The sequence below is a fragment of the Populus trichocarpa genome, chromosome 19 (genome assembly GCF_000002775.5).
Source record: "Populus trichocarpa isolate Nisqually-1 chromosome 19, P.trichocarpa_v4.1, whole genome shotgun sequence".
Lineage (NCBI taxonomy): Eukaryota > Viridiplantae > Streptophyta > Magnoliopsida > Malpighiales > Salicaceae > Populus > Populus trichocarpa.
This window is the reverse complement of record NC_037303.2, coordinates 5595388-5606456: the sequence shown is the minus strand read 5'-3', so window position 1 is coordinate 5606456 and position 11069 is coordinate 5595388.

Below are 11069 nucleotides of genomic sequence, written 5' to 3'. Positions count from 1 at the left end.
AGGGTTCTTAGTGACCAAAATACTAGGTGGCAACTCCTATTTTTTTTTCTACAATAAAGGACAAGAATTCCTTATCTTTTCCACCTACATCATTCCCGATGATATCGATCCAGGAGAATGATCGCCGCGACGCCGTACACGGGTGACAACTATGGTTATTATAATACCAATAATTTTTATACTCAATATAAACTAAAGTTAAAAAAATATATCAAATTATATTTTTTTTAATATGTAAGTTTGACAAGAATACATATTAAGAGTAAAATAGACTTTTTTATATTTCATTATGTCTTACACACCATAATAAAAAATGATACATAGATAATCATTTTATCTTGTACATCACTACCAAACACAATTCTATTTGTTTTCTTTTTTGTTTTGTCTCCTCTATCTCCATTATTTTTATCTTTTATGTCTCGGGATATTAACTAGACACTACCTATATGTCACGACTTACAATTGCAATATCTAAATTTTTTCATGATTGATAAACACAAGAACTAAGTATGTCGCGATACTCAATTGGAACGTGTAACAAAACCCTACAACAAAAATTTAAACAATACCCTAACCCCAAACCATCATCTTAACTAAGCCCAAACCTCATAATTAAATTCTAAACAATACTTTAATCCTGAACCCTCGCACTAACTAATCTTAAACTAGGGTATTGTTTATTATTTGATTTTAGAGTTTAAGAATCATGATATTTTTAGCTTTCATGTTTTTTATCGTGACAATTTTTAGATTTTGTGATTGTATCATGATAGTATAAAATAATCTACTATATGTTGTTTTAGGACCGCCACACTGACTTCACAGCTTGTTCCTGATTAGGTACAGCTGGTGCATGCACATCAAAGCTCAACTACTGTGTTTGTCCATATATTGCAGTATCGGGAATCGTCAAACAAAACTATCTACTGCATCTTCCTTACTGCTAGATCACATTATTTGACAATCTTATGAAGAATTCTGCAATCATATGCTAAAAATCTGCAGTAAGAAATTAGGGAAAATTACTGAGAAAGGCATGCGTGATCTTCACCTTGTGATACTGTAAAGATTAAATGTGAAATGACATGATAATAATGTATATCTATCCTATATTTATTTAAAAAACGTTTTCTGAATAAATGCAACTAAAAGTTACTTTTGTCGAGGTGTGATCATACAACATTTTGAAACCCGGCAAAATTATTATGTAATTATGTTATATAAAATCACGAGTTCCTTGATGGCTTTATTATGTTTATATCTTATGCTTATAGCTTTTCATTTCTTCAAAGACTTAGACATTCCATCATAAATTATAATATAGTTTTTGTAATTATACAATTGATTAATTGATTAATTCTAGTATACCAGGGCAACCCAAGTTTCCCTTTGAAACCTGTAAACCAGGTCATGGATTCCATAAACTTTAGTAACTTTGTTTTTCTAAAACCATTTTTTATATATTTAACTATATATTACAAAAAATAGATAATCATAAAATTTAGAAGTAACATAATATTGGGATGTTTGTTTGATATCGTAATAACTCTATAGAAAGTAATTAAAATGAAACAAATTATAAAGCATGATTCTCAATTAATTTAATATTAAAGAATGAAATCGAAAACAAGATTAAAAAAAAAACTTTTTGAGAAAATTGAAAAGGTTTTAAAGGATAATGGACTAAACTGAAAGAATAAGGAAAACATTTTTGGTTGTGTGAAACACACGCCAAGGTGTTAAAGAAGTCCACAAACTTTAGGCAGTGTGTGAGATGTCGTCTGAGCTCCAATCAGTGTCGAGTTCAATGCCATGAAAAGTGTTACGACGTCCTCTTCTATATATGAAATCGTGTGTTGAAAGAATAAGAAAAAAGTTTTTGGTAATGCGAAACAATCATGTGTTATCATTCTTCCTTATAAGATTCAATTTTTTCTGATACAAATTAGCGAGCATCACCAAAAGATTCATTAAAGGTACCAGTTAGACTTATTACAAGGTCTAAAAATAAGAGGATCCAAAAGATATTGATTGGGATGATTCTTGATGTTTGGGTTAACAAGTTGTGAATTTATCAGATTAGACCTTCATGTATTGTTTAGGTTATATCTTAAGTTACAAGTGGAATTTTGCTTTAATTCAAGTTGGAATAAAAACCAGACATATCAAAATTTCCATTCATTTATGGTATGTTTAGAAACTTATTTAAACAAAAAAGAAAGACATGTTTGAAGTTATGCTTAAAATCTACTAGCAAAGAATCCTTATTTTGCAATGTTTTTTTATGCAACAACAATCCTTTTTTTACAAGAAAAGACATGTTTGAAGTTAGGCTTAAAATCACGTGAAAGCAAGGACTATTTATATTCTGCTTATAAAAAGTGCAAAAAACTCCATTCTGAATATTAGAAATGAAATGTAATTCCGCTTATAAGCATGTTAGATTCTATTTCAAAACGTGTAGAAAGTTCTTTTTATGGATAGTATTAAACATTTGAGAAAATTATTGTAAGTATCCCTATGATATTGTGTTTTTATCATTTTTATATATTTTTTATATTACAAAAACGATACCTATTAATTGTCATCATATATATATATATATTTAATTTCATCAGCATTTTTGCCTTTTTGTTTACAATATGACCAAAGCTATAATGATGTCACTTGAGATTTAAGGTATAATATTTGAAAAATAAGATATTAAAGTGTCAAAAACATAATTTTCTGTAAGCATTGTTTCTACTTATAGTTCACAATACAACATAATAAAAAATAAAAATAAAAAAGTACAATACAATACAACATAGTAAAGCCAAATACGTTCTAATTGCACATTTTTAACATAGAAATTTATAAAAATCCTACAGCTAAAATAATTTATCATGCCAGTTTAATTTTCAAGAGTACATGAAAAACCTGCAAAAAATAAGCATGTTAAGAATTTAGAATAAAATTATATCATCACACCATAGCATTAACAAATCAAGCATATATTAAAATTTATTTTCATAATTACACATATAACATTTTTACATCATTTACCATAAACATTTTCTCTACCAATAATTAGTAGTAGTATTGCTCCAAATAGAACCTTTTATATCAATATCTAACATATAAGCCCCCAATGTAAACTCTTGGCTAAAAACAAAAGGGAATAAATTAAGATTTAGAAAAATTAAATTTTTATATCGAAAGTGAAATTGGAAAAGACAAAAAAATAGTGTAGCATCAAAAAATAAAATAATAAAAATGGGTGAAGGAATATTCATATTATGCTTAAGGATGGGAAAAAGGGTAAGTTACCCTAGAAAAGAGTATAAAAAGAAGGGTGGTTTTCTTCTCTTCAACCCGACAGCTACAAACAAAAGGGGAAGAGAGGAAAATTTTAATTTCTCACCAAAATTCTTAGAGAAACCAAGAGAAAATTAAGAGATTTAGTGAGGAATTGAGAGAAACACGTACACACACCTTTAAACACCTAATTAAGAAGGAAAAGGAATGAAAAAAAATCAAAGGAGAGGCTTGCACAATCACGACAGGAAGGAATAAAGAAAGAGGATTCGAAAAAGTTTGGACAGGTTGAGATTTGAAGACTTGAATAATGTCTAGTAAAGGGTTTCAGACATACTCTAGCAATTTCATGCAATTCGAATAACATTTGAGCTAGAAATTATGAATTTTAGATTAGGGTTTGTAGAAAACTTTTAGGAAAAATGTAAATTGACTATGAATTAATTAAATTTGGTTAGTTAGGTTGTGTTGGGTGTTAAATTTAGTGGAATTTATGAAGAAAAATATAAGGTCCTTAAGAACCCATGTGACCAACCAAAGAGGAAAGTTAGGTTTATGATGTATAATTACTACCAGAAATTTGGAAAATACAAACGGAAACACCAATGAAATTTTTACCAATGGACTTCTCCATCACTATATCCCTCGGTAAACACCAACAAAAACATTCCTTCAGTATATACCAAGGAATTGCAATGGGAAAAGAAAAAAAAATAGAAAAGTACAATGACGTGTAACTTTTATTAACAGCTTTACCGATGGAACTAACCCGATAGTAAAGTTCATCCATAGATATACCGATGGAATTATAGATAGTATTACAATGAAATTCAAAAAGATAAATCATATAATGACATGAAACTTTTTACCGACAGAATGATCGATGGGATGACTGACAAAATTATTCAGTTGGTAAATCCACCGGTAATATTTAATTTATGACCTGGCAATCGACCCTCCTCTCCTCTCCTTTAATTCTATCTTGATCCTTCTATATTTTCTTCTACAACAAACAACAGAAACATCCACCCACTCCCCCTCTCAATCTTAACACAACTTAACCTCCTACAACAAATCCGGCAACCACAACACTCGATTTGTCAGCATCCGTGTTCTAATATAAATTTTATTGAGGATTCTTCACCTTAAGTAAACAAATCTATCCTTTTTTTATTTGAACACAATTTAAAACTGTTAATTTTTTTGGCATATTTTTGTAGTATATGTATTTTGTTTAGGTGTTTATGTTTCATAGTTTTTTCTCATACATGTGCCTTTGTTATATGAATTTATAATTTGTATATGTTAGGGTTTGTTTTAGATTTTATAAAATTATATTTGTTTGTAAATTGATGAAACTTGTGTCGAATTTTTGACTTAAGTGTTTCCGTTGGTATATTCTAGTGGCGATGAAAACTATTCCCCTTCTCCCTAGCATTGTTCATGGTGTCAATTTCAAACAGGTATTCCAATGAAATGTTTCCGTCGGTATATTTCAGTGGTGATGAGAAATGTTCCCCTTCTCCCTAGCATTGTTCATGGTGTCAATTTCAAACAAGTCTATCAACAAAATGTTTTTATCAGTATATTTTAGTGGCGATGGGACCTGTTTTCCTTTTTTCTGACACTGTTCAGTGATAATTAATGCTTTTTTTTACCAATGAAATCACCGACAGAATGGAAACTTCAACGCTCTGACAATTAATGCTCATTTTTATTGGGGTACACTTTCCCCAACAAAATGGGTATTCCAATGTGGTGGTAATTAATGTTCTTTTTTATTATTGATTGGTTACTCTTTTACCGACAAACTCACCGACATAATAAAAAACCATCGGTAATATTTGGAGGGTATCTAAGAATTTTCGTGCAAAATGAAAATTTCAACTTGACTTCACCGACAGAAGCACCAATAGAAAATTTAAAGATATTAATATTTAATATTCTATCATGAATTCTGTTGATATAAACCTATTATAAAAGACCACGAGTGCAACAGACAGGGCTTCATCTTCTTCATTCTTCTCCTTTCTTACTCTCTCTTCTTCTCTCTTATTTCTCTTCTCTTCTTTATCTCAGCTATTCACGAGCCGAAATCAAGCATCATCTTCTCTTCTCATCCTAAAGTATGTTGTCTTTCTTTATTTTTCTTCTTATTTTTCTTTTTTTTAGTTTTTTTAACAATATCTTTTCATTTATTATGTTTTTGTTTTTTGTTTTTTCAATTCCCGACCGAAACTAAGCATGCCATAAAGCTAATAATTTTTCATTACTTTTTCTTCTTTATTTATGTTTTTCTTTGCATTATTTTATAGAATTTTAGTTATTATTTTGTATTTATTTCGTTTAGAATAAGTTTTTGTAAATTTAGGATCATAAATATTACCACTTGTAAATAATTATGTTGAATTTTAGTTGTTATTGAAATATGTTTTTCATTATTTTGTTGAATTTTAGTTATTTTTTCCAATTTTGTTGTTCAATTTCAGTTAAATGTGTATGATTAATTTGAAGTATTATTTTGATTTTTTTAAAATGTAAATTAAATCATTGTAAATTTAGGATTAAATATATTACTACTTAGAAGATCTGAATTTTGTGTGAAATTCAATTATTCTAATTTGTTGGAAGAAATTGAATAAAATCAACTAGTTTGTGGCATATATGTTGTGTATTTGTAGGTTTTAAAATTTTAGGTAGCCTCTAATATAGGGAAGGTGCTATTGAGTTTTTTTAAAAAAATAGAAATCATTTAATTTTTTTCATTAATATGTGTTGATCCCTAGGGGAAAGTCTATTGCATGTTGTGAGGATAGGATTGCTGCTAGTTCTTCTAGTCGCGATGGTAACAACCACGATTCATTAGGTGCCGACCAAGAACAAGCACCTGAGGCACATGCATCGACATATTACACAGGGTCATCGAGTGCGATATGTCAAGCAGGGGTCCCATCACCACAGGATCCATTTACCCGCAAGTACGAGGTCTAGTGGAAGCATTATCTTTCAATATAAGTTTGAATCATTTTCACAACAACATGCTTAATAATTTTTTTAAAATAATTTTACTTAACAAATGCAATTTTAGATTTACAAACATTGAGGCTATCAGAACAATAACATCGGCCTTTAAATTGTCAATAGAAATTCCATTATTTCAATAGAGGTAGGTTTCCAAACATCTTGAATTGAAACTGCAGGTTGATGCACGGTTTTCAAAGTTTAAGTTTATTATTAACTTAAATTTTTGTTTTATTATGTTAATTTGGTTTCCTAATTGAAATTACCAAAATTTACCTTTTATAAATTTTTATTGCAAGGAAAAATTTAAATGGGAGAGAGCGGATGATAATGTTGCTAGAAGGATTTTGAAGAATCACGCTACAACAAGATAAGATTGAAATCAGGATAATTTTTTTAATCCAAATACCAAAATTTTATTTTTCATTTACTAATAGATAATTTATTGGTAACATATAGATTGCATGTTTTTTTTATGATGCCTAAAAAAATCAAAAAAATATGCGAGAGAAAGTGAGCTTCCAGCTTGGAATGACATGGTGGTTTGGAAGGATTTTAAATTGTCATATATCTCAAAGGCTATATGGGAAAAGTACATTGAGCACGTGATGTCCATGCTATTCACACAACAGTCACAGTCCGATGTGGAGAATCAGAACCGGCTTGTTCACGGTTCCGTTACCACCCACACTAGTAGCCCCGTTCTGTTTGTTTCGCATACGAAGCGGATGGTAAGATTATTTTTTATTTCTTTCATTTTTTAGTTTGTTATTTTTAATAAATATATTTAATTGACAACATTTTTATCTTGCAAGCTACAATTCTTGAACGCGAGACAAGCCTGATGGAGCTCTTGGTTGAAACACATGTGTAGAGTGATGACCGCTTAAAAAGGGTGCAGTAGTTCATGGATAGCCAACCTCAGCACTTTGTGATATGTTGGTTTTCAACCACTAATTTTATTAAGTTATAATTTCCTTCAATTTGATGAATTTAGTTTTATCTTTCCAGGAACAACCACTTAAAGGAGAGATACGGGGACGATTCTTTGCCCCATCCAAATCTCGATTCGGATTTGTGGTTGGAGGCAGGATCGTCCAGTGGGCCCAATAGAAATCAGATGTACGGACTCTCTAACATGCCGAGAACTTGTGTACGAACCATAATGTTTTGACTGTTGAACATTTGCAATCGATCCAGAGCACTCAAACTATAAAGTACAAGATCGGGTGGCTCATTGCAATGAAAAATATGAACGACTCATTTTTATGACATTAATGAGTTGTTATATGATCATCCCAATATGGAAAGATTGGCTAGACTCATGCTAGTTTGCTGGAAGATTTTAAGCCTCTATTGAAAAATGTCATTCTCAATTGTTTGGAAGAGTTACTGGGGCCTAATTTGAGAAGTCTAGTTTTCAGCCCAACTAGAATTACTACAATATTCCTCATGTATCTAAAAATATGGTCTAAAGAGTACATGAAGGTCTGGTCTGGTAGGTTCGAAATTTTAACCTATAGTTATGTCATATCTTCACTAGAGCTTTTATACACCTCCATACACTTAATTTATTATCTAATCAATCCTAATCGTATTAAGATTTTGTATTCAAGTTGTATTCCTAATGCAATTAGGATTTTCACTTTTTAGCTCTAATGAATTATCTCAATGTGTTGTTTCTAGTCCTTTGCTTGAAATTGTGCTAGAAATGCTTTATTTAGCTCCATTTTACACTTTGTATCTCCATAACACTATAAAGCACAAAATAAATTATGTTATTTTAAGACATAAAACATGCATAAAAGACTAAAACTAAGGTACTAAAAAATAGAATAATACAAGTATATCATATGGCAACTAGAAACCTTAAATGGCCTTCAAAGTTTCTAGTTAAAGGACTGATTTTATTTTTAATGATAAAGGTGCCTAATATGCTTACATGCTAAGAGTTTCCCTAAACTAGTACCATATGTTTTTTTTTATTAAAAGTAAAAACTATGATGACACGAGATAATGATTTAGGATTAGACCCATATAAAATGCTCGATCCTCAGTTTTACAACATGAGCATTAGACCTGAGATGATGGTGAACAAATGATAGGCATATATGCCTTTTCATGATTATTGTTGCACATGGCAGCATCGCGACGATCGTTTTCTTGAATCAAGATCTTAGATGTGGGTGAAAAGAATAAATAATTCTTATTTTTTATCAATTAAAAGACTTGGACTTATCATCTAGTATTTTTATCACTAAGAACCTTAATTGGTCTTCAGAGTCTAGATAAAGGAACTAGTTGTCTATAAAGAGGACAATATCACCCCTAGTACACCCAACTTAAGGCACTATTGTTTATTCTAAATAGTAATATGTTTATTAGTCAAAGCAGGTTCACCCTAATATAATGGATCATTGCTATATGGATTGAGCATAGCCATTCTAAAGCCCAAACATATTTTGTTTTCATGTTTTTTATTTCTTTTAATATTCAGGAATGCGCCTTATGTATACGTTCATAATATTTGATGTTAAAATAAACAAATTGATTTTTTAGTGTTTTTGAAATATAGGTCATGTTCTTATGATATATCACTATTTTTCTTGAGTTTTGGTATTTTAAAAATGTTAAATCATACCATGTATTGTATTTTATTTTTTTATGCAAATATAATTTTTATTTGAGATACTTGGCTATGTGTAATAATAATATTAAAATATATTTTTTAATAGAAATATTTTGTTCTTTTTGTAGAAGGAAACTAGTTTATTTAATATTGAAAAAACACCTCGCATGTAGATTACAATTCCAAAAATTTAATAATAAAAGGAGCAAAATATGATAGACATAAAAAACTTGTTGCAAATAAGTCCCTTGAAGACATAAAAATTGAATTAATTAAAAAATAAAGGGTTATGTTTGGCAAACACTAAAAAAAAAAACGAAACAATGCTAGAAGAATCAATAGGGCGTGTTTGTCAAACACACCCTTAGCTAAAAATCATAAGCTTAGAAATTGTTTTAATGCTGTGTTTGGCAAGCTCTCTTTAAGGGCAAAAATGCATTTTTTTCCTTTTGAAAATTTATAATTAGCCAAATATGTTTTTACCATTTGATGGACTTAGTTTAGCCACGTGTGTTGGGTTTCCCAATTCAAGCCTATAAGCTCAAAAAATGACCTATAAATAGAAAAGAAAGAAATAAGATCAAAAGGTATTTTTACTTGAGTTTTTCCAAGAACATGAAGAATATTCATATGAACCCAGAAATTGAATCAACGAAAAAGACTAAACAAAACCATATAAAAGTCATAGAGAGATTAAACAAGGAACATTAAAGCATAATGATGCATCAAATGGGAAAAACATGTCATAAATCGCATGAATCATACCTGAAAATCTTTAACCATAACCCAAGCATTTAAAAGTGCTTAGGATCTATTAATCCAAAACTAGCTTCAAATAGATAAAATAAGAGCATAAAGCAATCATGTATAAGTTTGAGTTTCAATTTAAGTACACAGATGGATCAACACATTAGTTTTTAAGAAATTGAAAACGACAACCTAAGAACCTTCATCATAAATCTAGAAAAACCCAGAAGCCAGCCAAAAAGGGCTTAAATCCAGAAATTGACTAAAATGTTGTAATATTGGCTGAAACCTACTTCAAACACAATTATGATGACCTATTAAAACTTTTAAAACTAAAAGAAAACAAGTAAAAGAAACAAACCAATAATTCACCCACATTATCAACAGAAAACTAAAAGCACATTTCTAGGATCGTTGAACACTATTACATTAGTTTTAGAACTTTTCTTTCATTATTTTTAACATGTACACAAGTTTGACTAAAATCAACATCATGTCAAAGAACAAATTAAGATCATAGTCTAGGCAAATAAAACATCAATGCATTCAACCAAAACAAAACTAAATGATCAACCTAAACTCCAAAACATCAAAATTGACATTCAAACATGCTAATTACATGATTTTAATAATCAAAGAACTACAAGTTATATACTTAAAACCATTTTGAACTCATTTTTTTTTTCTAAATAATGCATATTAAATCTAAGAACAATAATATACTAAACATTACTTCTAAATTGAAATGAAATTAATAGAATTAATAATAAACAAGTAAAATATAGACATGAAAGACATTAAAAGAGAGGTGTGCCCATTAAGCTATACCATCTCACCAAAGATTTAGGTATACCTTCTTGAATAATGTAGCTTTTTTTTTCTAGATTTTCTTAACTTTTTCTCTCTATTTTTTTGTAACTAGAAACCAAAAATCTTCTATGTTTTCTCTATATTTTTTATCTCCAAAAATCGACCTCCCTACTGCTCAAGAGCATCTGCCCTTTTATAAGCAAACCAAAATAAGAAGTTGTAAAACCATGGTGGTTTTTCCAAGAGATTTTATGGAAGATTCTTATTCTTTCTCTTCCAAAACCCTCATCTTGAAAGTAACTATGCCTGGTTTCTATTTTTATCTTTTTGAAAATTGAATCCAAGCATGAGGAAACAACTCTATAGTCTTTTCTTTCATGGGTGAATTTTTTTTTCAGTCATATCTAAGTGGGTTGGGTATTTTGTCAAAATCATTGTGGATATTTCAACATAAACATACCATTCATGGACCTGAACCTTGTAGAGATTATGCAAATTTACCATTAGAAACAAACCTCACTTGATTTGGAGGTCTAGAACTCAACATTCATTGGTTAGAAGG